The following is a 27,758-nucleotide window of genomic DNA, read 5'->3' as shown; positions in this document are numbered from 1 at the left end:
CCCATCCACCCATACTAACCAAGCTTAGCCACTAACTCACCCACCCTCATTAATGCCATCCACTTGCACATCTCTAACATCCCTAATCTAATCCTAAACCCAAGCCTAATCAACCCCCTAATGTTGTCACATTCCTTAAACAAGTTTAAGACTTTCCTAATCCAAACCAAAGTCTCCCCTCAAAAAACCCAACCACTAAGTCATGAGTGCTCTTAAAAAACATAAAGACTCTTACAAGCCCACTCATGACTCTTACACCCATCTTCCACACTCTTCCCTCTTCCACACTCATTCCTCTTACATCCCTCTTACATACTCAACCCCACTCATCATGACTTTAACCAACCCTTTACCCTACCCTCTCACACTCATCCTCCTTGTGACAAGTGTCACCTTCCCATTGGTGCTAAACAAGCACAATCCATCTGCTCCCCTTTGAGTGCATCTTAGCCCTCCTTAAGCCTTCATCCATCCTTGCATCTAAGCCCTCCATCCCTCTACCCCTTAGCCTATAAATTGAATCCCATCCCAAACCATTTCATCAACAATCTTTGAGCTAAAGTTACCATGCTATTTTGAGAACCAAAGCCATCAATATTACCCTTATAATGCCAAATTGAGAGCTCACAAAGCTACCAATTTGCCATTACCCATCTCCATTGAAGCAACTTTTGAGCATCTTGAGCATACATCCACAGCAAAAGGACACATCTATAGAATCAAGAAAGCATGGATTGTTTTCTCTTGTGAGGTTTGCACTTCTTGTTTGCTTTCTTTGTCTAAGCATATATGTGAATTTAGTTTTTGGTTTATGAATGTTTACTTTATTTGTTAATGTTCTTTGCACACTGATTCTGGTTCTACATTTTGGCACGCCCGGTGGGACCCCACTATGGGTCATTTAATCATCTTTTTTCATCTATATGTCATTTTTCTAACCATATAATGTTTGTTGTTGTTTGAGTGTGTTGTGAGGGTGCTTTGCTTGTTTTTGCAGGTTAAAGAACGCACTTAGGAAGAAGAAATACCATCTAAAAAAAAAATTTGCATTTTTCAGCTTTTTTGGCGCAGTTTTGGCATCTACAACCTGTTCTATCTGTGAAAATCGACGTTTGCAAAAATCCGCGCCTGCGCAAATCGACATTTGCGAAAATCCACATCTGCGCAAATCGACATCTGAAAAATCCGTGTCTGCAAAAATTGACGTTTGCAAAAATCCGCGTCTGCGAAAATCGGCATCTGCGAAAATCCGCGTCTGCAAAAATCGTCATCTGCAAAAATCAACATCTGCAAAAATCTGCGTCTACGAAAATCATCGTCTACGAAAATCCGCATCTGCGCAAATCGGCGTCTCTGCTTGTCACCTATGTTTTGTGCTGCAAATCTATTTTGTCCTCTTCGTATTTTGACAGACTGTCTTCTCTGCTTGCTTATCTTCCATTTCTGCTTTATTATTTCTGCACTTTTAGTGGTTCCGTAGGATTTAGACCATTTTAAGCATTTTTACGCGTAGAAAAAACAACAAAAAAATTTAAATTTTTTTTCCCATAGTTAAGCTCTCATTTTTGAAGATTTTGGGCTAACTAACTAAATTGCTTTTTTTTGTCTCATTGTATGTTGGAGCACATATGGAACCACTAACCATGTTTCTTGCAGGTTTTCATGTTGCTAAAAAATGAACTTGAATGTTTAACCATTTGTCTTTGAATGCATATTGCTAAAAAAAAAAATGAACTTGAATGGTTAAACACATTTTTCATTGAATGAATGTTGCTTAAAAACACACTCTTGAATGTCATGGATTAAAATCAACTTTCTTTGGAATGCATGCTTAAAACAAAAAAATCCAATCTTGAATGCCAAGGATCAATTAACCATTACAAATCTCTTTTTCACCTGCAATCTAGGTAAAGTTTGATTTTTGGACATTTAAGAAACTTTGTTAAGTTAAAATACAAATTTACAAAAATCAATTTGAGTAGTTCCTTGGACTCACCTCTTTTCTAATCACCCATCAAATATTAACCATTGGTTGCAATCTTAGTGCCATTTATGGGGATGGGTCTACTTGAAAAAGGTGTTAAATGTTCCACAATCTAACTCACTCACTTGGTCTTTGAACGTTTGCTTTAACTTTTATCAAAATTCTTAAATGGCCAAAACTCTAGATTAAATCGATCACACTTCAAGTTTGGGCACTAAAATTGAACAAAAACTGACGTGGAGAGCCTCTGGGCACACGCTTGAAATCAAATCTCACACACTTTTATTTTGGGCTTAAAACAAACTCACACTCAATCTTGAATGCCTTAAAGAAAATTAATCGATACTTGACGTGGAGGGCCTCCAGGCGCGTGAGTTTGCTTTTGTTGACCCTAACTCTTCTTATTGTTTGCATTCTTCGATCGATTTACTTTTGTTGGTGCTTCAAGTTGGAATTGAACATTGTCTCTTAAACATGAGTGCTTGCAAAGTCTAGATTAGCACACATAAGAGTCAGTTGGTAAAAGAACAAGCATGTTTTTTAGCCCAAGGTCATCTGAGTCTTCTCTCCCCTTGTCGTCTTTCGAGGCCATCTTGGGTGCATAAGATTATGATCCAAAACCTTGTTTCTTTTTAGGAGGCCTGCTTGGGGATTTCATCACCTCTTGGACGACCTCAACTCTAGCGCTCTGGCGGAGTATAAGAATCGGGAGGTGAATCGAAAGACACCTCTCTTGGGATCAAGATTTTGTCATTCAGGCTAAGCCTCAACGAACTTTATACCCTTGAGAAGTGAAAGAGGAGAAGCGGGTTACCGCTCCTCTCGGCTGCGTGACATCCTTTTGGTCTCATCTACAGATTTGGGCCTCATGTACCTTGCGTATATCGAGGACTCCCTAGCTAAACCAATTGTCAGCCTTGCAGAAAACCATCTAGGATGTTAATGTGTTTGGAGTGACTGATCAAAACATTTGTAGAACATACACACTCCTTGGCACAAGTATCACATTCTGAGAACCACAAACTTCTATCTGGGTGTTCCTATCTATTGCTTGTTTTTATTTTACTTGTTGAATGAATGTTTTCCAAACTTGGTCAATCCTAGCTTAGGGCACACTTAGTGTAGTCACTGCCTATTTTGGAAGTTGAATAAGTTGAAGCAAAACAATTGAGTTTTTTCCCAAAGCCAAGAAAATTCAGGAATTTATGTCGGAACAACCCAAACCCAAATAGAAGTTTCACAAGGTCAAACTCAAGCCATCTCTAGCATACCAAGAACTTTTAGCCAAGAGAAAAGAAATAACACCAAGCCCACGAATTTCCAAACACCACAAAGCAGAGGACAAAGCTACCGACGAAGCACTTCAAGAGGCCTGGTTAGAGTGCACCATCAAATTTAGCCAACATCCAGGAGTTAATCCTGCTTATGCCTTACCAACTAGGCATGATTTCTATGATTAGACACCCTTGTTTCTCCACATCTTCTTGGATAAGCTTCACTTTAGAGTCATCTTTGTAGAAAAGCCAGCCATCTTAGGTTATCCCCTTAAGCATTATTAGCTCATCCATATCATTTAGAATCATACCATCTAGCCAATAATCAAAATTATGCATATCTAAGCTTTAAAAATTGTTGTCACCTTGCTAAAAGTTTGCCATTCCTAAAATCTTCCAAATCCACCAATCTCACCAAGGTTATCCCTTTGACATAGCTTTGTCTAGGGTAATCTAGCTTTGTCACTTGTTATCCCTCATCACCTTGAGCTAAAGGTTGGGATTCATAAGTGGTCAATCTCGTGTTCTTCCTAAAGGATCATCAGTCTATCCTTAAGTTGACACAATCACCACCAAGCTTGCACATAGGAAAGCAGACCTTTTGTGCTTTGACAACATATCTTTGAAGTTAGAATCCCCAACCCAATCCTCCTTAGGTTTTTTCATATAGCTTTGCCTCAACCTAGGAAATCATTTGCATAGAAAAGTCTTCCCCCTTATTGCATCTCATCCCTAGGAGCATTTTTCATGCCACCCGTCACTCGCTTAGCCAAGAAGAAAGAAAAAATGGAGCCCTATCATTTAGATCGAACAGCCTCACCCCCCTTGAGCACTCAGCCATCCTTCAGCCCAGAGCCAGCAATGCCATCACCTACTAACATTGAAGCTTTCATGAACCAACCAAGAAATGCAGTATTGGTAAAAGCCATTATAGACAAAAACAAAGAGACAATCATGGCTAATTTTTGAAGGGACAATGTAGGAACCTTTGACTTTGGAAGACCGCCTCCATTATCAGATCCATCTCACCCATTGTTTGGGCAGCTGCCACCACCCATAGGCTCTTATAATCCAAATTATCCTCAATTTATTCCAAAAGAAGAGCCTCCAGCCAATCCATATGACCCAACAGACCCAAACATACCATCATCCACCCAAGTTCAAATCTCCATGCCGCAAGCCAACCCAGCCACCACCACTCCATCCTTGGTTCATACCTCTCCGCTCCAAACCCCCTTTACCCAAAACACCTCACCGTTCACCCCCTTCACTATTGCTGCTGCTCCCCAACCTAGCCTTCCCAATCCACCCATCTCCCAAATCAGTGCTAGCATCTTTGGCCAACCTCAGCAATATAGAACAGGGATGCCACCCATGGGGCCAAGTAATCAACCTTTCATTGCCCCCAGCTTGTTCACCATAGCCCAAAGCACAATCCCATCATTTCCATTAGGTCTTGGGAGCTCAATACCACCAGCCACAAATCCACAAGCTACTACCTTCACTCCACAAAGCTATCAAATCCCACAAGCTACTGCCAATCTTCTACCAAGCTCCCAAGTGACCCCAGCTCCCGCCACCACTATACCAAGCTTCCAATTCAAGCCACCAAGCTATCAAACCCCATCAATTCCATTCCCAAGCTTTCAATTCCCACCACCTCCACCACCAACTAATCCATTACCTCCTATTACCAACTACTTTTCAATGCCACTTCTAGGAGGTAATCCACTACCCCAGCCAACCACCAATTATTTGCAGATACCATCCAAAATGGGGGCACAACCCACATATATTGGTCAAACCCCACAAGCCCCCTGATCCTTTCCCCAAGCCTCACAACCATCTTATACCTTACCTCCACAAAGCAATCCATTTATCCCACAGCCAGCTTATGTTCCTCAATCCCAACCTCAAATCCCATATCAACAGCAAGCTTCACAGCACATGCAGCAATATGCGCCACCTCCCCCTCAACAACCCGTCATCCACCATGCAGCTGCCCAAACAATGTACAATCCCTATCAGAAAATCCCTCATAACCATCCATATTCAATGGCCCCATCCAGAACATACCTACCTCAAGGCACTCCTACATTGGGGGCACCCCAACCATCACCTATCAATTCAGAGTAGGAGCAAATGAAGACAGCTCTGAAAGCCATCCAAGAAGGGAATGATCCAAAGACATTCAAGTTTGAGAATGTTTTTCCTTACCCATTTGACAGAGCCATTACCATGACACCATTTCCCAAACACTTTGAGGTACCTAAATTTGACAAATTCATAGGAAAAGGAGACCCTATCACACATATCAAAGAATTTTACATGCATTGCCAAGAGGTGGCATACAATGATGTCTTCCTCTTGTGCCTTTTTCCCAAAAGCTTGGCTGGACCAGCTCTTGAATGGTTTTATAGAATCCCCTATGGCACAATTAAAAACTTTGCTGAATTATCTGAGGCATTTGTAGCCCAATATGCCCATCTTGTTGAAACAGAGCTATCAATAGTTGATCTTGTCCACACCAAGCAAAAAGGTGGAGAAAGCCTTGCCGAATACCTGCAAAGATGGAAAACCCTTACCACCCGCATATCCTGCACCTTGCCAGAACACCATGTGGTGAAAATGTTTATTGATAATGCACATCCCAGCTTGGCTCACCACATGACCATGAACTATTTGCAGGCCTATAAGGATATCAAAGAGAAAGGAATGATCCTTGAGCAAGGACTCATCAAAGATGGTGTGGTAAATATTTACAAAGAGGCCAACCAAAATCAATCACATTCCAATGACAAGTCTAGGTATTGGAACAAAAACAAGCATGTTGCAACAGATGGGGTTACTGACACCAGACATGTGAATATCGTTGGTCCTTCTCAAAACCAGTCTAACCCACCATATCAAACAAACAACCAACAAGCTACCAATTACCGACAATGAAATAACCAAAGCTATCAAAACCACAATACAAGACCCCATTTTCAAGGGTCTAACAATCAAGCTAATGCCATCAATGTAGCTGCAGGGCAAAAGCCCAGATTCCAACCTGCACCTAGAAACTATACACCCCTTGGCGAGCCATTGGATGTTATTTTTGAGAAATTGGCTAAGGAAAACCTCATCAAATTTCCTCCTACCCAGCAAATTGATCCAAGCCAATCCAAAGCTGCATGGTACAAGGATAATGAGTATTGCAAGTTCCATAGGGTAAACGGTCACACCACCCTTAGATGCATGAAACTGAAAGACTATGTGTAAGACCTCATTGATCGGAAGGAAATCACTGTTGGTACCCAAACCTCTCCCAATGTAGGCTTACAGATTTATCAAAATGCTTTTCCTCCACACAACAACCAAAATCTTGGAAAAGCACCTATCCAAAACAACACCAACAATCGCCAGCCAAACCAATAGCATGGGAAGAACAATGACCACACTTCATCCTATATAGACTATGGTAGCCTTATAGGTTGTATATCTGAGAAAGAGCCTTCTATCAATGTTATCAATATCTGAGGACCAGACAATGAGTGTGTGGTCACCACTCGAAGAGCGCGATTTAACATCGCAGGCCCACCAGTTTCATCAACACCATCAGCTTCATCAAAAAGCCGGTACAATATCTTGGAACACCTTGGAAACATGCCAGCCCAAATATCCATTTTAGACCTTCTCCGCACTAGTCCTATGTACAAAGACATCCTTTACAATGTTCTCATAGAATCCCGTGTCCCTTCTGATATCAATGCTACTAATTTTCATAATCTTGTTGGACACCTTTCATCCTCATGTGCCCTATCTTTCAAACCCACTGACATACCTGCGGTTGAGCCAGATCACACCCTTCTGCTTCGCATAGCCATCATGGTATCCAATTTTTCCGTGAAAAGAGTAATGATAGATAATGGATCAGCCTTGAACATTTGCACCCTAAAATTCATAAAACAAGTTGGGTATACTGAGGCAGATATGATCAGTGAGGTTATCACCATCAAAGCTTATGACAACTTGGAAAGGACCACAGAAGGGACTATTTTGCTACCAATCAAGGTTGGGCCAGTCATTCAAGAGACAGTTTTCCATGTTGTTGATCTAAACCTACCATTTAACATCCTCCTCGGTCGCCCATGGATTCATGCTATGAAGGTCATTCCATCCACCTACCATCAGTGCATCAAATTTCCACATCAAGGCACTGAGGTAACCATCCATGCTGATCTAGAACCCTTTGCTTACTGCAATGCGGTTGAAGCTTCATATACAAACCATTGCCCTAGAATAGACATCGACATAGCCATCGCTAGCTCATCCCACACTTGTAATGACGCAGAAACCATCCTTGCCTCCACCCTATCTACTGTAAAGATCAACAACAAAGGATGTGGAGAATATAGTCTATCAGATGCATTTGCTGTCGGAGCAATCCCACTTGATCCACATACCCATGGATGGCCAACATATCACAAAGCTAAGGAGATTCCAATTCCTCGATACAAACAGTTTGGCCCAACCACCTTTATGTCCTCAAAAACCCCTCTTCATGAGGAGCTCACTCCAGATATCAACAATTGGCTACAGAAGAATGCACCTCCAAGAAATCAAGCACGCCTTGATCACTTCAGCCAGAAGTATCCCCAACAACATAAGCTCGTCACTAAAAAATGGAACTATCAAGGAGGTGGACTAGGACCAGAAGAAAGGGACATGCAATGTCCCATCGAAGCACATGATTGGGAAATAAAGTCAGGTCTTGGCTTTGGCATACCCACAACTGGGGGCACCAACGAGAATGGTCACGCTTTTTCGAACATCCACCGCGACCTTGTCGAAATCGAAGACATTCTTGAGGAAGTTGAAAAGAGAGCCTATGACGATATCCGAGACCAAATCTTCCTAGGAGACTCTGTTCTCCAAGAACTATCCATCCATCTCATTGACCTACCACTTGCTCATCCACAACTCATAGATTGGGACCAACCAAGTGTCATACATATTGATGAGTTCGCATCAGAGGAAATGCTTCTAAGATTCATGGGAGCTGAAACTCCTCATAAGAAGACAAAGCCAGATTCTACCTATATCTACAAGCTAGATCCCAAGGGGTATTTTGGAGAAAATCCCCAACCTAGTTTCGATACACCCAAAACTGGAACTAAGGTAAATCTGGGACTAGCTAAGGCAGCGAAGAGAACCCCTCAGCAAGAAAATCTAGAGCCACAAGCAGAACATGAGGATTTAGTATTACCTCCTCAAGATAATCGACCAGAGGTGTCTTCTATTCTAATAGAGGATACTAGAGAAGTCAACATTGGTTCTTTAGAGATCCCTAGAATTGTTCACATTGCTGCATCCCTATCACAAGACCAAGCTGACCTCCTCTTTGAGGTTTTACGAGAGAACATTGGCCAATTTGCATGGTCATATCAGGACATGCTAGGACTCGATCCAAAGCTTGTAGTTCATCATCTTGCAGTCGATCCAAAGATCAAGCTCGTCAGACAAAAGCTTAGGAAAATGCACCCCAAGGTGGCATTACTAGTCAAAGCTAAACTAGAAAGAATGTTAGCTGCTAAGGTTATCCGACCTATCGACTACTCAGAATGGATCTCCAACATGGTCCCCATCACTAAGCCTTTTGGTGACATCAGAATCTGTACTAATTTTAGAGATATTAACAAAGCTTTTCCAAAGGATGATTTTCCCTTGCCCAACATAGATATGATTGTAGATCTTACAGCTGGACATGAAATCCTGTCCCTTATGGATGGATTTTTTGGGTATAATCAGATCAAGATTGCAGAAGAGGATCAGCATAAGACAACATTTACTACCCCCTGGGGAACCTTTTGGTCACATCTGGCAAGCTTCTAGGCTTCATAGTTTCTAAACGGGGTATAGAGATCGACCCCAAAAAGGTCAAGGCTATCTTAGACATGCCTCCTCCCCAGACACTATGACAGCTTCGCTCTCTTTAGGGAAAACTTCAATCTGTCTGGCGCTTCATCTCCCAACTTGCAGATAAGTGTACACCATTTTCACACTTGCTAAAGAAGAATGAGAACTTCAAGTGGGATCTTTTATGTCAGCGCAGCTTTGATCAGCTCAAGCAGTATCTCACCAATCCCCTATCTTGGTTCGACCAGTTCCTGGTCGTCCCTTGATCTTGTATATATCAACAACACCTACTGCTCTAGGGGCACTTCTAGCACAACATGATGATTATAGCAGAGAGAGAGCCATCTACTATATCAATAGAACCCTAGTTGGTTATGAACTCAATTACACTCCTATGGAAAAAGCTTGTTTGGCAGTTGTTTTCTCAACTCAAAAGCTTTGCCACTACATGCTAAGTCATACCATCCAACTAGTCTCCAAAATTGACCCTCTCAAGTATATGCTCTCTAGAACAACACTTACAGGCCATTTGGCCAAATGGGTTATGCTACTAAGTGAGTTTGACATCCAGTATGTGGACAGAAAGGCAATCAAAGGGCAAGCTATAGCAGATCACCTAGCTGATGCACCTCTAGTAGATGCATATCCTTTGCTCACAGAATTTCCAGATGAGCATATCTGCCTAATTGAAGAACAGCCCCCATGGAAGCTTTATTTTGATGGCTCATACACCTCTCATGGATCAGGGGCAGGAATATTATTAGTTACACCTCAAGGAGATTACATTCCAAAAGCCTTCAAGCTACAATTCCCTAGCACCAACAATATAGCAGAATATGAAGCTCTTGTAGCAGGATTAAAGATAGCTGCAGAATGGAATATCACTAAGTTACAAGTCTTTGGTGATTCCCAACTCATTATCAAACAAGTCTTAAATGAATATCAAACCAAAGATGAAAAGCTATTACCCTACAAAGAGCTAGTTGATCAGCTGACCCAGCATTTTATAAAGCTTAAGTTTACACAAGTGCCTCGAATGCAGAACAAGGCAGCAAATGCCATGGCCACTATCGGCTCGCTCTTGGAAATTCTCCAAGAAGCTATGCAGTATGAGTTTTTAGTTGAGTAGCTCCTCACACCTGCTTATGCGAATGAGGATTCAAACCGTGTTTGTATCTTGGTTGGTCCCCAATCCCCTTGGTACCATGAAATTCATGCTTACCTTAACGATGGTATCATATCCCCTCACCTCACACGTACCCAATGCCAGAACCTCATCCAAAACTCATCCTACTATGTTATCATAGCCAATACCCTATATCGTCGGGGTTATCACAATACTCTCTCTCGATGTTTAGATGAAAATGAGGCTGCGATGGCATTAAAAGAAGTACATTTCGGACTTTGCGGTGCCCACATGAGTGGTATTGTCCTAGCATGAAAAATCCTTAGAGCAGGCTACTATTGGCCTACCATTGAAGAAGACTCTTGTGACTTTGTCAGAAAGTGTCTCCCATGTCAGCAGCATGCAAATCTTGTGCACGCTCCAGCACAGGATCTACAGCCTATTGCACCACCTTGGCCTTTCGCTTGTTGGGGCCTTGATCTAGTTGGAACTATCACCCCTCTCTCATCTGATGGACATAAATGGATAATAACAGCTACAGACTATTTCACTAAGTGGGTGGAAGCAGTCCCCCTAGTCTCAGCTACAGGAGTTCAAGTCTCCAAGTTCATCTTGTACCACATTGTTTGCCGCTTCGGCATCCCATCCACCATCTTCACTGACCACGGAGGTAACTTTGAAAATCTCAACATGGAAGAATTATGCACTTCCCTCCGCATCCATCACCACTTTTCTAGCCCATATTTCCCACAAGGTAATGGCCAGGTAGAGGCAACTAATAAAACCCTCCTCAAAATCCTAAAGAAAGTTGTCAATGATTCCGACTGTGATTGGCACCTTCAAATAAATCTGGCTCTATGGGCCTATCGAACTTCCTTCCATACATCCATAGGCACAACTCCATACTCCCTAGTCTATGGTGTCGAAGTGGTATTACCTATAGAAGTTGAACTTCCCTCACTATGCATATCTTTGCGAGGACAAATCTCAGATGAAGAATACAGAGTAGCTCAACTCACCCAGCTAGATCTCTTAGACGAGAAGAGACAACAAGCCTATGACCATCTCACAGTCTATCAAACTCATCTCAAAAGGAATTTCAACAAGAAGGTGCTCCCACGACACTTTCAGCCAGGTGACACGGTCCTCAAAGAAAATATAAAAGTCCAAGCAGATCGAGAAAAGAAAGGCAAGTTTGAACCTACATGGCTTGGTCCCTATGTGGTTACTGCCTCCTTTGGCTCCGGAGCCTATCAATTATCTACACTAGAAGGATAACTCTTGAATGATCCCACTAACATCATTCATCTCAAGAAGTTCTATGCTTGAAGATCCTTGGTATACCCAGCTTTTGAAAAAATACAAAAAAAAAAAAATAGTAAAGAGAAATAAGCATCCAATGGTGAAAACTTGGCAATTCAAGCGCCTTGGATAGGTACCTTGGTGAAAACCTGGTAATTCAGACGCCTTGTGTGCTAAAGACTAATCCATTATCTATCACTATCCTATCCCTCATCCATCCACCCACCATCCCATAAAACACCTGCTTGTTCCCTTGGTGTTCCAATCAAATATCCAAAATATGATGGAGCTTGTCAATAGCTCCTGTACAACTTGTAAATCTTGTACCAAAGCTTGTATTATACCTTGTAAATCTTGTACCATACCTTGTATATATTTGAATCTTGTCCAAAGCTTGTACCATATTCCATCTTGTAAATGATCTTGTATCCTAGCTTGTATCCTATCACATGCACACACAGAATCCCATTTTCCTTAAACTTTTCACAAACCATCTACCTATCCACCTATCAACTATTATAGACACCCCATCCTTCATAAACATTTCCATCTCACAAAAAACCAAAACATGAAAAAACTTGTACATTTGTAACATATCTTGGTCTGTCAGCTTGTACATCCTCTTTAGCTTAGTATCATTGTATCTATCCAGTTTTTGTGTTAGTTCATCCTTGGTCAACATCTTGCACACATCGCACACATTGGTTAGATATTCCAATGCATCCTTTAGCTAGATCTCCTGTCACCAAAGTGTTATCCTTCTTAGTTCAGCTTGCCAGACGCATCACTCATCCCGATCCATCAGCTTAGGTGCTCTCCAAAAGGTCCTTGCAGGATATAGCTTTCCTCATGTCTAATCTTGGTCCGTTAGTACCTCGTCCTACCCATCTCGTTGGCAAACAGTTCTCTTTTGGATTTTCACTTTCTTTTGATTTGGGATCTTCCCTTTTGGGTCTTGAAATATCTTTTCCAAGCAATCTCCTTGTTCCCTCCTCAAGGTTGCCATGATCTTCCATATCATGGTATGTTGCGAATGGGGCAATTAGAGCATAAGGTCTTGATCAGGTCTTTTGCTTGTTTTCTTTTTCTGCTTGTGGATTACCTAGTGTCATTTCCACGCTGCTTCCTCTGGGATTCATGTGTGATACTGGGGCAATCCTTGTGTGTTTGTTTTGAGTCAGTTTGTTAGTCCTTTGGCCGATTGGTAAAAAGGACTTGATGTTCTTCGTAACCCTAGCAATTAACCAACAGTCTTATAGAAAATCTAGTGCTCAACTACATTGTGGTACTTCTCTTTGAAGTATCCCCCCACTCAAAAAGCTTCAATGGATTCCCTTCATCTCCATTATCCCCCCATCCATATCCTACATCTGTCGCTCCTACCCCAGCTTATGCATCAGTATCTCTTTGAATCACTCCTCACGCTTAGCTTTAGGGATCCACCAATCAAATCAATCCACCAAGCCTCATCTTTCGAGATCCACAATCCTAGTCCTAGGGATCTCCGAAACCCATCTTTCGCCAATCTGACTCTTTGAAATCTTGTTGCATCAGCTTTATCATTCTATCATCCATCTCCCTACCATGGATTCCTTTTATAGCGCTCCGCTCCTCCATCTCCCCCCCCCAATCCTGGAAAGTCTTAAGCTTGCTTTACTATTGTGCCTCTGATTTCCCTTTATCATTCTCCCGTAGTGAGAGTTTGAGCTAATTCAGCCCCTTCTCTTCGCCAACCTGCATCTCAGCTCGCCTCAATTTCTTGTAATTTTCAAGAAGTCGTCGAGCCTCATTTCTCTCCCTGTCACCTTCTTGAGGGGGCCTCATCTAAGTCTAGTCTCTCCTCTTCTTATCTGAGACTGGGGCAACCTTGTTGCTAAAACATCTTCCTCATGTCGTCTTCATTCAAACTTCTTTTAAATAGTGTTGTCTCAACACTATGTCAAAGAGGGGCAAAATGTAGACACCTAAATTTGATTACACTATTTTAGTAATCCTATTTAGTTATCTAAAAGACATTATTAATTAAATTTCTATTTAATTAATCCTTTGTCATCCCCTAGTTGATTAATTTAATTAATCATATATAGTCCTAATTGATAAATCAAATAATCTATTATTTATCAATTAAATCCTATTCTTCTATCTAATTCCAAAAATCCCCATTTATTAAATAAATCTATTTGATAAATGAAATCCTCAAATTCAAAAACCCCTAACCTATCTCTAATCCTCCATTTAGCCTAATCCACCCCATCCACCCATACTAACCAAGCTTAGCCACTAACTCACCCACCCTCATTAATGCCATCCACTTGCACATCTCTAACATCCCTAATCTAATCCTAAACCCAAGCCTAATCCACCCCCTAATGTTGTCACATTCCTTAAACAAGTTTAAGACTTTCCTAATCCAAACCAAAGTCTCCCCTCAAAAAACCCAACCACTAAGTCATGAGTGCTCTTACAAAACATAAAGACTCTTACAAACCCACTCATGACTCTTACACCCATCTTCCACACTCTTCCCTCTTCCACACTCATTCCTCTTACATCCCTCTTACATACTCAACCCCACTCATCATGACTTTAACCAACCCTTTACCCTACCCTCTCACACCCATCCTCCTTGTGACAAGTGTCACCTTCCCATTGGTGCTAAACAAGCACAATCCATCTGCTCCCCTTTGAGTGCATCTTAGCCCTCCTTAAGCCTTCATCCATCCTTGCATCTAAGCCCTCCATCCCTCTACCCCTTAGCCTATAAATTGAATCCCATCCCAAACCATTTCATCAACAATCTTTGAGCTAAAGTTACCATGCTATTTTGAGAACCAAAGCCATCAATATTACCCTTATAATGCCAAATTGAGAGCTCACAAAGCTACCAATTTGCCATTACCCATCTCCATTGAAGCAACTTTTGAGCATCTTGAGCATACATCCACAGCAAAAGGACACATCTACAGAATCAAGAAAGCATGGATTGTTTTCTCTTGTGAGGTTTGCACATCTTGTTTGCTTTCTTTGTCTAAGAATATATGTGAATTTAGTTTTTGGTTTGTGAATGTTTACTTTATTTGTTAATGTTCTTTGCACATTGATTCTAGTTCTACATTTTGGCACGCTTGTTGGGACCCCACTATGGGTCATTTAATCATCTTTTTTCATCTATATGTCATTTTTCTAACCATCTAATGTTTGTTGTTGTTTGAGTGTGTTGTGAGGGTGTTTTGCTTGTTTTTGCAGGTTAAAGAACACACTTAGGAAGAAGAAATACCATCTAAAAAAAAAAAATCGCATTTTTCAGCTTTTTTGGCGCAGTTTTGGCGTCTGCAACCTGTTTTGTCTGCAAAAATCGATGTATGCAAAAATCCGCGTCTGCGCAAATTGACATTTGCAAAAATCTGCGTTTGCGCAAATCGACATCTATGAAAATCCGCATCTGCGAAAGTCGACGTTTGTGAAAATCCGCGTCTACAAAAATCGACATCTGCGAAAATCCGCGTCTACGAAAATCGTCGTCTGCGAAAATCGACATCTGCGAAAATCGTCATCTGCGAAAATCTGCATCTGCGCAAATCGGCGTCTTTGCTTGTCACCTGTGTTCTATGCTGCAAATCTATTTTGTCCTCTTCGTATTTTGACAAACTATCTTCTCTACTTGCTTATGTTCCATTTTTGGTTTATTATTTCTGCACTTTTAGTGGTTCCATAGGATTTAGACCATTTTAAGCATTTTTACGCGTAGAAAAAACAACAAAAAAAGTTAAATTTTTCTTTCCCATAGTTAAGCTCTCATTTTTGAAGATTTTGGGCTAACTAACTAAATTGCTTTTTTTTGTCTCATTGCAGGTTGGAGCACATATGGAACCACTAACCATGTTTCTTGCAGGTTTTCATGTTGCTAAAAAATGAACTTGAATGTTTAACCATTTGTCTTTGAATGCATGTTGCTAAAAAAATAAATGAACTTGAATGGTTAAACACATTTTTCATTGAATGAATGTTGCTCAAAAATACACTCTTGAATGTCATGGATTAAAATCAACTTTCTTTGGAATGCATGCTTAAAACAAAAAAATCCAATCTTGAATGCCAAGGATCAATTAACCATTACAAATCTCTTTTTCACATGCAATCTAGGTAAAGTTTGATTTTTGGACATTTAAGAAACTTTGTTAAGTTAAAATACAAATTTACAAAAATCAATTTGAGTAGTTCCTTGGACTCACCTCTTTTCTAATCAACCATCAAATATTAACCATTGGTTGCAATCTCAGTGCCATTTATGGGGATGGGTCTACTTGAAAAAGGTGTTAAATGTTCCACAATCTAACTCACTCACTTGGTCTTTGAACGTTTTCTTTAACTTTTATCAAAATTCTTAAATGGCCAAAACTCTAGATTAAATCGATCACACTTCAAGTTTGGGCACTAAAATTGAACAACAACTGACGTGGAGAGCCTCCGGGTGCACACTTGAAATCGAATCTCACACACTTTTGTTTTGGGCTTAAAACAAACTCACACTCAATCTTGAATGCCTTAAAGAAAATTAATCGATACTTGACGTAGAGGGCCTCTGGGCGCGCGAGTTTGCTTTTGTTGACCCTAACTCTTCTTATTGTTTGCATTCTTTGATCGATTTACTTTTGTTGGCGCTTCAAGTTGGAATTGAACATTGTCTCTTAAACATGAGTGCTTGCAAAGTCTAGATTAGCACACATAAGAGTCAGTTGGTAAAAGAACAAGCATTTTTTTTAGCCCAAGGTCATCCGAGTCTTCTCTCCCCTTGTTGTCTTTCGAGGCCATCTTGGGTGCATAAGATTAGGATCCAAAACCTTGTTTCTTTTTAGGAGGCCTGCTTGGGGATTTCATCACCTCTTGGATGACCTCAACTCCAGCGCTCTGGCGAAGTATAAGAATCGGGAGGTGAATCCAAAGACACCTCTCTTGGGATCAAGATTTTGTCATTCGGGCTAAGCCTCAAGGAACTTTATACCCTTGAGAAGTGAAAGAGGAGAAGTGGGTTACCGCTCCTCTCGGCTGTGTGACATCCTTTTGGTCTCATCTATGGATTTGGGCCTCACGTACCTTGCGTATATCGAGGACTCCCTAGCTAAACCAATTGTCAGGCTTGCAGAAAACCATCTAGGATGTTAATGTGTTTGGAGTGACTGATCGAAACATTTGTAGAACATACACACTCCTTGGCACAAGTATCACATTCTGAGAACCACAAACTTCTATCTGGGTGTTCCTATCTATTGCTTGTTTTTATTTTACTTGTTGAATGAATGTTTTCCAAACTTGGTCAATCCTAGCTTAGGGCACACTTAGCGTGGTCACTGCCTATTTTGGAAGTTGAACAAGTTGAAGCAAACCAACTGAGTTTTTTCCCAAAGCCAATCAAATTCAAGAATTTATGTCGGAACAACCCAAACCCAAATAGAAGTTTCACAAGGTCAAACTCAAGCCATCTCTAGCATACCAAGAACTTTCAGCCAAGAGAAAAGAAATAACACCAAGCCCACGAATTTCCAAACCTTGTTCCTTAGAGATAACCATGGGAAGCCAAACTTTAAGCCTCTATTCTAGGAGCTTAGTAATGATTTTATAGACCACATTACAAAGAGAAATGGGCCTAAAGAAGTCCAGCTGATTAGCCTCTTCCTTCTTCAGAATAAGGACTAAGAAAGTAGCATTCAAGGCCTAAATCATTTCTTTGTTATAATAGGACTCCTAAACCACATCAAAAGGCCATGATTGATAATATCCCAAAATTTTTGAAAGAATTCAACAAGAAAGCCATAGCCCCTAAGCTTTGTCTTTATGCAAGCTAAAGAACTCCCCCTCCAAATCAGACATACAAATTGGCCTCATAAGAGAGTCATTGATCTCCCTAGTCACAATAGAGGGAATACAAGACAATATTATATTCTCCACAATCTTCACTAAAGGTAAATCATTTGAAAAGAGAGTAGAGTAAAATTGAATAGATTTCATAGATACAGCTTGAGAGGAGGTTAGATGCATCCCATAAAAAGTAACAAGAGAATAAATGTAACTCCTATTATGTCGAGCCTACATAGATTTACGGGAAAATGTAGTATTCTTGTCTGGAACTTCCTAAAGCTAGCCAACTCAAGCCTTCTATTTCTAATAAATTTCTTCTTTAAGATCCCACTCAGCTGAATCACTAGAAGCTTGGGATTCTTCCATGCCAAGAGCTTTAGAAAAACCCAAATCTCGAATCTGCCTAGTAATAACATCAAGATGATCCTGAGCCCTCTTCTTCATAATGTTGAGATTATGAAAACAAATCGTGTTCCAATGCTTCAACTTCCTTTTAACATACTAAATTTTTTTAGAGAAGGAGAGCATAGTAGTGCCATAGGCAGGGCCTCCCTATCTCTACTAGTGAGCCATTAAATATGGAGAGAACATTCTTAAAGCCACATCAACTAGAACTTAAAGGGAGGCTTCTTAGGGATAGAAACATAACTAGCTATAAGCTTGATAGGCTAGTGGTTAGAAACACTCCAATCAATAATTTTAGAAGAGAGAGAAAGAGAGCCACAATTACAAAAGAAAGAAGCTAGGAATCTATCCAAGCATTCCAAGATGGCATCGTTTCCAAACCATCAATTGTTCCAAGTAAAGAGCCCATTAAAAGTTTTGACATCAAAGAGATGTAAAAGATCAATATTTTGTTGAAGAAGCTTAGAAGAAGGACCCAAGTGACCCAACCCACCCATCTTCTCTTCCAGACTAAGAACAGAGTTGAAATCTCTAGCTACAATCCAAGGCAATAAAGGATGATAGCCTCTAACATTGCTAATATGTTCTCAAAGCTTGAGCTTTCTAGGGAGATCAATAGGAGCATACACATTAGTAACAAGAATCATCTCTCCAGTTTCTAGAGAGGATGCAACCATTAAGAGAGCCAAGAGGTAGGAGACCCAGTAAAGTGGTGTAACTTTCCTATGATCCCAACAAATGGGAAGACCACCAAAGGTCCTCAAAGAACTAACACATTGACATTGGCCTAGAAACTAAATTTTAGGAGCACATCTAAACATGGAGTCCACTGAAACCTTGGTCTCTTGGATACAAAGGATATCTGGAGAATGATTAGCCACCAACTCATGAATAGTTTTTTGTTTGGGGATGCTATTCAACCCCCTCACATTCCATGAGAGAATAATCATTGAGTAGAGTGGGGAAAATTTTCATCCAAGGTCCTAACAACCCCAAACTCTACCAATAAATCTCTTGTAAGTTTAATTTATTCTTGATCCTGCTTTCGTCCAACTCTTGAGGGAGTAGCAAAAGAGACTTTCTTAAATGGTCTTTGCATCAAGCTTAAAGCAAGAGAAGATCCCTTTCCTTTACTAGAAGCAAACACATCTTTAACCAAATCTACCAGGAGAACATCCTTTCACTATGGAGAAGGAGAAACCACAAGGGCACCAAACTCAGGGCCAATAAAGGTGTCCAACTTCTACTTAACTACAACATCTTAGTTGCCACTAAGAATAGAAGTCCTTGCTTCTAGGCCAATAGCCCCACACTAAGCCTCTATAGAAATGCCTTCTTCTATGACCATGTTGTCAAGAACCTAAAAACTATTGAACCCTAAGTCCACTTGCCAATCTAGATGAGATCACTTCTAACCTCACCCCTTAGCATGGATTCAAGCCAAGATAAAACAATCCTTATCAGGACCAGTAGTACTCGATGGCCCTTGCCCCTAACTTGAAGTATTCATTTAAGCTTTCCCTTTACAAGCACTATCAATCTAAACATTCCCTTTTCTAGTAGTAATAGTTTAACCATTCCCCTTACCATCATTGGCCGTCCTTGGGCTAGAGAACCCATTGGGGTTACCATTTCCTTTGGAGGCTTGAGGGCATTGGCACTGTAAATTACCATATGCATGAAAAATGTGGCAAGAAAAGGGAATAGATTCATAGTGTAGTTATTGGATCCAAGAAGAAGAGCCTAGGAAAATTTCCAAAGAATCTAGAAAAGGATTATTTCAATCAATTTCAACACAAATATAGGAATAAGAAATAACTTTTTTGTCCAGTGATTGATGTGCTATAGCAGTTGGCTTCCCAAGAATAGTGGCAATTTGTTGTAGGATATCCTTGTGCCATAACTCCAAAGGAAGCTGTGATAGGTGGATCAAAATAGGAACCCTTAGAGGAAGATCCTCAATAGAATTGAAACCCACATGCCAAGATTTGGAAAAAAGACCTACACTATCATAAAAATATGGGCCTCCCTCAAAGACCCGATTTTGATCTGACATGCAAGAGAAAGCCACCAAAAAGTAGCTATTACTAGCCATCATAATATCCATATCACCTTCTACTTGCCATGAATGGGAAATCCAGGCTTCTAGAGCCAATAGGGAAATCCAAATACCAAGAAACTTGCATATCAATGGATGTGTGGCCAAATAGTCCACATCTTCCATTATTGCTTTTGGAGGGATAACCAACACAGGCTGATCCTGACTATGTGGAAGGCATCCATTAACTTTATTTAACTTCGAGTGCTCACTAACATAAAATGGGTAATTATTGTGTGGACTCACCCTAGGAGAAGATCCATCACTGGGACAAAGCACCTAACTCTCATTCATTTATATGTTGTAATAAGGTCTAGAGATAGATCTAATGATCTCCCTATGACCCATCCATCTTGTAATGGACACAAGACCCCTTGGTGTAACTATAAACCTTGGGCATCAATTGGTCCAATGGGTGGATTCAGAGTCATTTCAAGCTTTATAGGTATGCCTAGGAGTCAATAAAATCCTATTGCAACACTTTCCTACAAAGATTTTCATTGTTTCTTGCTGTACCACAAAAATTGCAAAATGTTGTTAAGCAACTCTTGCAATTTGCTAGCATCTTTCTTATTTAACCATTGAAATAGTTTAGTGGTTGGTTAAACTAGTTGGAAGAAGCCTATATAGGCTCATGTCTTGAAAAAATCGGTCATAGGACGAGATCTAATGTTATATTACTTCCAAAATCAATTAAAACCTTTTGTTTTCAGTGTAATTTCCTAATTTTTTAAGCATAGTATGGAATCCAAGGACTAAAGGATTAATTTTATGTGTTGAAAAGTTTATTCTATCTATTTAAGGAGTTTTGGCTTTGGTTTGAATTATTTATCCTTCCTCTTGCAAAAGTTATTGAATTTTATATCTTGCTGGTTTGTGAAACCCTTGATTTTAGGGTTTGGACACTTAAATGGCCCTAACTTGTTAACCCACTAGTGGAATTCCTTCACCACTAGCATGGAACAAGTTAGGGGTATACATTATCATATTTTTTTAGTTTGGGAACAAGAGGCAAAGTTTGTGATTTTTAGGAGCTAGCCCTAGGTCAAATATCCTCATGTATTTGACCTAGTTTTTAAGAAATTAAATAAATTAGAGTGATGTAGATGGTTTGAAGACTTGATGATAAAAAAAGGTGTCCTTATTTAAGCCATAGGAACATTATAGAAGTGGAGTCCTGATCCTATGCACCCATTCTTAACCACTTGCCTTGAAAACCAAGCCTAAAGTAGCTAATTAGGTCTATGCAGTTGGTTGTGGTTCTGATATGCTAGAGTAGAGTTGGTCTCTAAAACTTTGAAGTCTATCAAAACATGAAAAATGGTACTTGAAACTATAGTTTTCTCCTTAGGTATTTTGGAGAGTTTTAAAGTTATTGGAAAAATTTACTGTTAGTAGACCTAATAGGATTCTAGGTCTATTCATTCGAATTGGGTTGTGTGTTGTCAGGAGTGCAACCAGTGATTGATTTTCCTTATTAGGGTTGAAACTAAGTGAATCCAAGCCTTTTTTGGAAGTTGTAAGGTATAAAACCTTGAAATCCCTCTTTTTCCCAATTTAAGGGAGTTTTTACTTATTGCTCAATTTGGGTTGATGTTTCTTTGAGTCTTACTTGTGTGTGGTGAGACTTGAAATGTTTCTCAATGATCCCTAGGAGAGGTAGACACTTGTGAAAGTAGACGAAATCAATTGGTCAAGCCTTTGGAACCTTGTGAAGGTTGTTTTGAGATTGGACTTATTATTTGCTTCCATTGTTGCTGACTCTACATCAAGTGGTATCAGAGTGACTTTGATCTTATTGTGACATTAGGAGACACCATGGCTAAGGGAGAAGAAGAACCTCATAGGGAGATTCCTTTGAGGATCACCAATGTGGAACTAGCGAAGCTATTCAAGGAGTAGATGGCTAAAAGAAAAGTAGTCTGGGAAGAAAATAGGACTATGAAGAGAGAGTTAGATAAACTCAAGAACAAGATGAGGAAAGGAAGTGATGAAGAGTCTAAGCTAGAGGAGATAATGGGGAGTGAAGAATAAGATAATATCACTATTGATCAGAGACCCTTTCTTGCAGCATTGGAGAGAGTTGGAAAGAAGGGAGAAGGGGACTTACATACCTTCCATGGTAAGTTAGACCCTAAAGAATGCGCGGACTAGATAGAGGCCCTAGACAATCACTTTGAATGTGATAAAACCCTTGAAAATAAAAGGTTCAAAATTTCCAAGGACAAATTCAAAGGCCCTACCTTGATTTGATGGAATTTCTTGCAGAATGAGAGATTGGATGAGAATAAAGAGCAAATTACCACTTGGAAGAAGATCAAGGCTGAGATCAAGAAGCAATTTATACCTAATGATTATGAGGTGTTGATGCACAAAAAATTACAAAACCATAAGCAAAAGGACTTGGATGTCAACACTTACATACAAGAGTTCCACAATCTAACCCTCTGAACTAGAGTATATGAGACTAAAAAGTAAAAGCTAGCAAGGTATGGAAATGGACTAAAATATGGTATTCAAGATGAATTAACATTAATTACTTTTGGTTCAATGCATCAATATTTTAACATGGCTCTAAAAATAGAAGAAAAACATAAAAGGAGAGGAGATACAAACAATAGGGGTAGTGGAACTAATAATAGAGGAAGAGGTAGGCCTAATGGAAGGGAATCTTTTAACAAAAATAAGGAGGAATCCAATAGTTCAAATGCTAAAAGTGAGTCTGCTAATAGAGGGGCATTTAGAGGAAGAAGATTTAATGGTAGAGGAAGGTCTAGTGGGAGAGGGCCTAGTGTGTTTACTGGTAAATGTTTCACTTGTAATCAAGTAGGACATCATTCCTTTAGCTGTCCTAAAAAGAACAAACAAGGAGGGGATAGGAGAATCTAGTTAAATCAAGAGGAAGACAACCAAAGTATTACATTATATTAGTCTTCCACCTCTAGACCTATACTTCTTGAGCATGGTGAATCATTGATGATGCAAAGAACAATGTTAAAAATCCCTGCAATAGCAGAACCACCACAAAGAAAGTAACTTTTTAGGACTTATTGCAAGGTAAATAAAAAGTTTTGTAGAGTTATAGTGGACTCTGGTTCATTTGATAATGTTACTTCTAGGGAGATGGTTGATAAGTTGAAACTAACCACAAGGCCTCACCCTTACCCATATAAGGTATCCTGGTTAACAAAAGACAAACAAATGCTTATAAATGAACAAGTGTGGGTGGAGTTCAAGATTAAGGAGTACAATGATAGAGTTTTCTGTGATGTGGTAGAGATGGATGCATGCCATTTTCTTCTTGGGAGGTCATGGAAATATGATGTATGTGCTAATAATGATGGCAAGACAAATTTTTATACCATAACCAAGGATGGGATTGAATATACTATGCCACCTTTACCAGATGATGGGAAACCTACTACAAATGGGGTTATGTTGGTAGGTGAAAAGGAGTTTATGAGGGTCACTAAGGAAAAGGACACCCCTTGTTTTGCATTTGTAGTCAGACCACAAAAACATCCCATTAAACAATCACAAATCCCATCCAAGGTTATCAACGTGGGACCCAAGGAGCTAAGAAACTTGTTAGAAAAGTATGGAGGAATAGTTGCAGGAAGCCAACCAAAAACATTACCACCTGAAAGACACATCAATAATTCCATAGATTTCATCCCAGGAGCCACACTTCCAAACAAAGTAGCATACAAGATAAGCCCTAAACAAAATGAAGAGATAACAAAACAAATTGAAGAATTGTTGGCTAAGGGGTTCATTAGGAAAAATATAAGTCCTTGTGCAGTCCCTATAGTCCTAGCACTTAAGAACATGGTACTTGGAGATTATGTACATATTCTAGGGAAATCAATAGGATAACCATTAGATATAGGTTTCCCATGCGAAGGATAGAAGACCTCATGGACTATTTGGGGAAGGCAAGCATTTACTCAGAGGTGGATCTCAAAAGTGGATATCACCAAATCAGGATCAGAGGTGGAGATGAGTGGAAAAAAACATTTAAGACTTTAGAAGGCCCTTATGAATGGCTTGTGATGCCTTTTGGCTTGTCCAATGCACCTAGCACCTTTATGAGACTTATGAGTGAAGTCTTGAAGCCCTTCTTGAATAAATTTGTTGTTGTATATTTAGATGACATCCTCATATTAATTAAGGATAGGGGTGAACACTTGAGGTACTTAGATTTGGTTTTAGATAGACTTCATGAGGAGAAACTAATGATAAATTTGGAAAAATGTTCATTTTTGCAAACAAAGCTGATCTTCTTGGGGTTTGTGATATCAAGAAATGACTTTAAAATGGATCCTTCCAAGGTTGAAGCCATCCTTAACTAGCCACCTCCCACCACATCATCAGAGGTAAAATATTTTCATGGTATGTGCAATTTTTATAGGAAATTTATTATAAATTTTAGAGGTGTGTGTGCTTCTATGATCAATACCATAAAAGCAAGAAGAAAGTGTGTATTTTCTTGGACTAATGACGCTAATGATTCATTTGAGTGTTTGAAGAAAAAGATTGTAGACCAACCTATTTTGATGCTCCCTAATTTTTACAAGTCATTTACAATTGAATGTGATGCTAGTAAAAAAGCCATTGGAGGTGTTTTAAGCTATGAGGGTAGGCCTATGGCATTTTTTAGTGAAACGTTCAATAAGGCCAATGAAAAATATTCAACATATGACCTTGAAATTTATGCTATGGTGTAGTCCCTTAGAAAATGGAGATGTTATTTATTTCTTAAAGAATTTTTTGTGTACACTGATAATCATTCCTTAAGCTTCTTGAATAGGCAAGAAAAGTTGAACCATAGGCATATGAAGTGGATAGAATTTTTACAAGCCTACACCTTCATCATTAAGCATAAAAAAGGAGAAATCAACAAGGTTTCTGATGCACTTAGCAGGAGAAATTTGACAATCCAAGAAGTTTAGTTAGAAAGCATTGGCATCCATGCAATGAAGGATATGTATGAACAAAATCAAGACTTCAAGGAGGCTTATCAAGTCTGCAAATCCATGGGGGAAAGGTACCATACTAATTTCAGTGAATACATTTTACAAGAAGGAATTTTTTTCAAAGGTGGTCAAATTTGTGTTCCAAAGGGGTCTATTAGAGAGAACATTATAAAGGAGAGACAATTGTGGTAGTTTGATAGGCCATTTTGGAGTTGAAAAGACTCTAGAGCAGGTTAGGGGATTCTACTTTTGGCCTAGAATGCAGATTGATATCATAAAGTTTGTTGAAGGGTGTTTGATTTATCAACAAGTAAAGGGGGGTACATCAAATGTAGGACTTTATACACCACTTCCAATACCTCATAAGCCTTGGGATTAAGTAAGTGTGGATTTTGTGGTTGGACTTCCAAGAACCAAGTCAAGTAGTGATATTATTTTTGTAGTTGTGGAATTTTTTTTCAAAATGGCTCACTTCATAGCTTGCAAAACTACTCATGATGTCTCCCACATAGCATATTTTTTCTTCAAGGAGGTTGTCAGACTTCATGGTTTTCCTTTGTCCATTATAATCCAAAAATTTTGGGGCATTTTTGGAGAATTTTGTGGAGGAAATTAGGGACTATCTTATGTTTTTCATCTACCTACCATCCTCAATATGATGGGTAGATAGAGGTAGTTAATAGGTCCCTAGGAAACATATTAAGATGTCTTTCAAAGTACCACAAAACTTCATGGGATTGTGTCTTGCCTCAGGCAAAATTTTCCTTTAATGATTCAACTAATAAGAGTGCAAGCCTCATACCTTTTCAAGTTGTTTATGGCACTCATCAAAGGGGTACATTGGAACTCAGAGATATCAAAGAAATCGATAACAAAAGTGCTCAAGAGAAAGATTTTGTAGAGGTCATGAAAGAAATCCATGAACAAGTGTAGGACAGATTCAAGGATTCTTTCATAAAATATAAGGAGCAGGCAGATAAGAAAAGGAGAGAACTACACTTCAAAGTGGAGGACATGGTAATGGTACATCTTAATAAAGCAAGGCTCCCAAAATAGATGCATACCAAGATTCAAATGAAGAAAATTGGCCCATTTAAGATAGTCAAAAAATGTGGCAATAATGCTTATCTAATTGATTTACCCCCTAATATATGTTTGTCTCCTATATTTAATATTTCTAACCTATATGCTTTTAAAGGTACTCTGTCAACTGATGTGGATGTAGGTACACTTGAGGATCCTAACAAAGAGTTGAAGAAAACCATGCCATCTATGCCAAAACCAATGGTGGATACTATTTTGGATAGGAGGATTAGAAAGAAAAAAATTAGGTGCACATATTATGAGTACATAGTTCATTGGAAGGGGAAAACAAGAATAGATACTACTTCGTTGACTAAGAAGGCTCTTAAGGCATATGGGATTGATCCTTCCCATTTCACTACACTAGAGACGGGAGTTTATGTTATGCAAGGGAGTATGGTGCAGAGCACCTAACTTTCATTCATTTATATGTTGTAATAAGGTCTAGGGATAGATCTAATGATCTCCCTATGACCCATCCATCTTGTAATGAACACAAGACCCCTTAGTGTAACTATAAACCTTGGGCATCAATTGGTCCAATGGGTGGATTCTAAGTAATTTCAAGTTTTCTAGGTGTGTCTAGGAGTTTGGGAACATAATAAGGTCCTAGGAGTCAATAAAATCCTATTGCAACACTTTCTGGCAAAGATTTTCGTTGTTTCTTGTTGTAGCACAAAAATTGCAAAATGTTGTTAAGCAACTTTTACAATTTGCTAGCATCATTTTTGTTTAATCCTTCCAATAGTTTTGTGGTTGTTTAATCTGGTAGGAAGAAACCTATATAGGCTTGTGTCTTACAAAAATGGATCATAGGATGAGATCCAATGTTATATTGCTTCCAAAATCAATTAAAACCTGTTGTTTTCAGTGCAATTTCTTGATTTTCCAAGTACAGTATAGAATCCAAGGACTGAAGGATGAATGTTATGTGTTGAAAAGTTTATGCTATCTATTTAAGGATTTTTGGCTTTGGTTCAAAGTCTTTATCCTTCCTCTTGCAAAAGTTATTGAATTTTATATCTTGTTGGTCTATGAAACCCTTGATTTCAGGGTTTGGGCACTTAAATGGCCATAACTTGTTAATCCACTGGTGGAATTCCTTCAACACTAGCATGGAGCAAGTTAGTAGTGTACATTATTAGGTTTTTCTAGTTTGGGAATAGGAGGCAAAGTCTGTGATTTTTGGGAGCAAGCCCTAAGTCAAATATCCTCATGTATTTGACCTAGTTTTGAAGAAATTAAACAAATTAGAGTGATGGAGATGGTTTGAAGACTTGATGATCAAACAAGGTTCCCTTATTTAAGCTAGAGGAACATCTTAGAAGTGGATTCCTGATCCTATGCACCCATTCTTAACCACTTGCCTTGAAAACCAATCCTAAAGTAGCTAATTAGGTCTATGTACTTGGTTGTGGTTCTAATATGTTGGAGTAGAATTGGTCTCTATAATTTTGGAGTCTATAAGAACTTGAAAAAGGGTACTTTAAACTATAGGTTGATCCTTAGGTCTTTTGGAGAGTTTAGAAGTTATTGGCAAAAATCAGTGTTGGAAGACCTAATAGGATTCTAGGTCTATTCATGCAAATTGGGTTGTGGGTTGTTGGGAGTGAAACCAGTGGTTGATTTACCTAATTTGGGTTGAAACTAAGTGAATCCAAGCCTTTGTTGGAAGTTGTAAGGTCTAAAACATTGAAATCCCTATTTTTCCCAATTTAAGGGAGTTTGTCCTTATTGCTCAGTTTGGGTTGAT

Source organism: Cupressus sempervirens, chromosome 8, assembly GCF_028749045.1.
Source record: "Cupressus sempervirens isolate cs-2001-9-10 chromosome 8, ASM2874904v1, whole genome shotgun sequence".
NCBI classification, from domain to species: Eukaryota; Viridiplantae; Streptophyta; class Pinopsida; order Cupressales; family Cupressaceae; genus Cupressus; species Cupressus sempervirens.
This window is presented reverse-complemented; position numbering follows the sequence as displayed.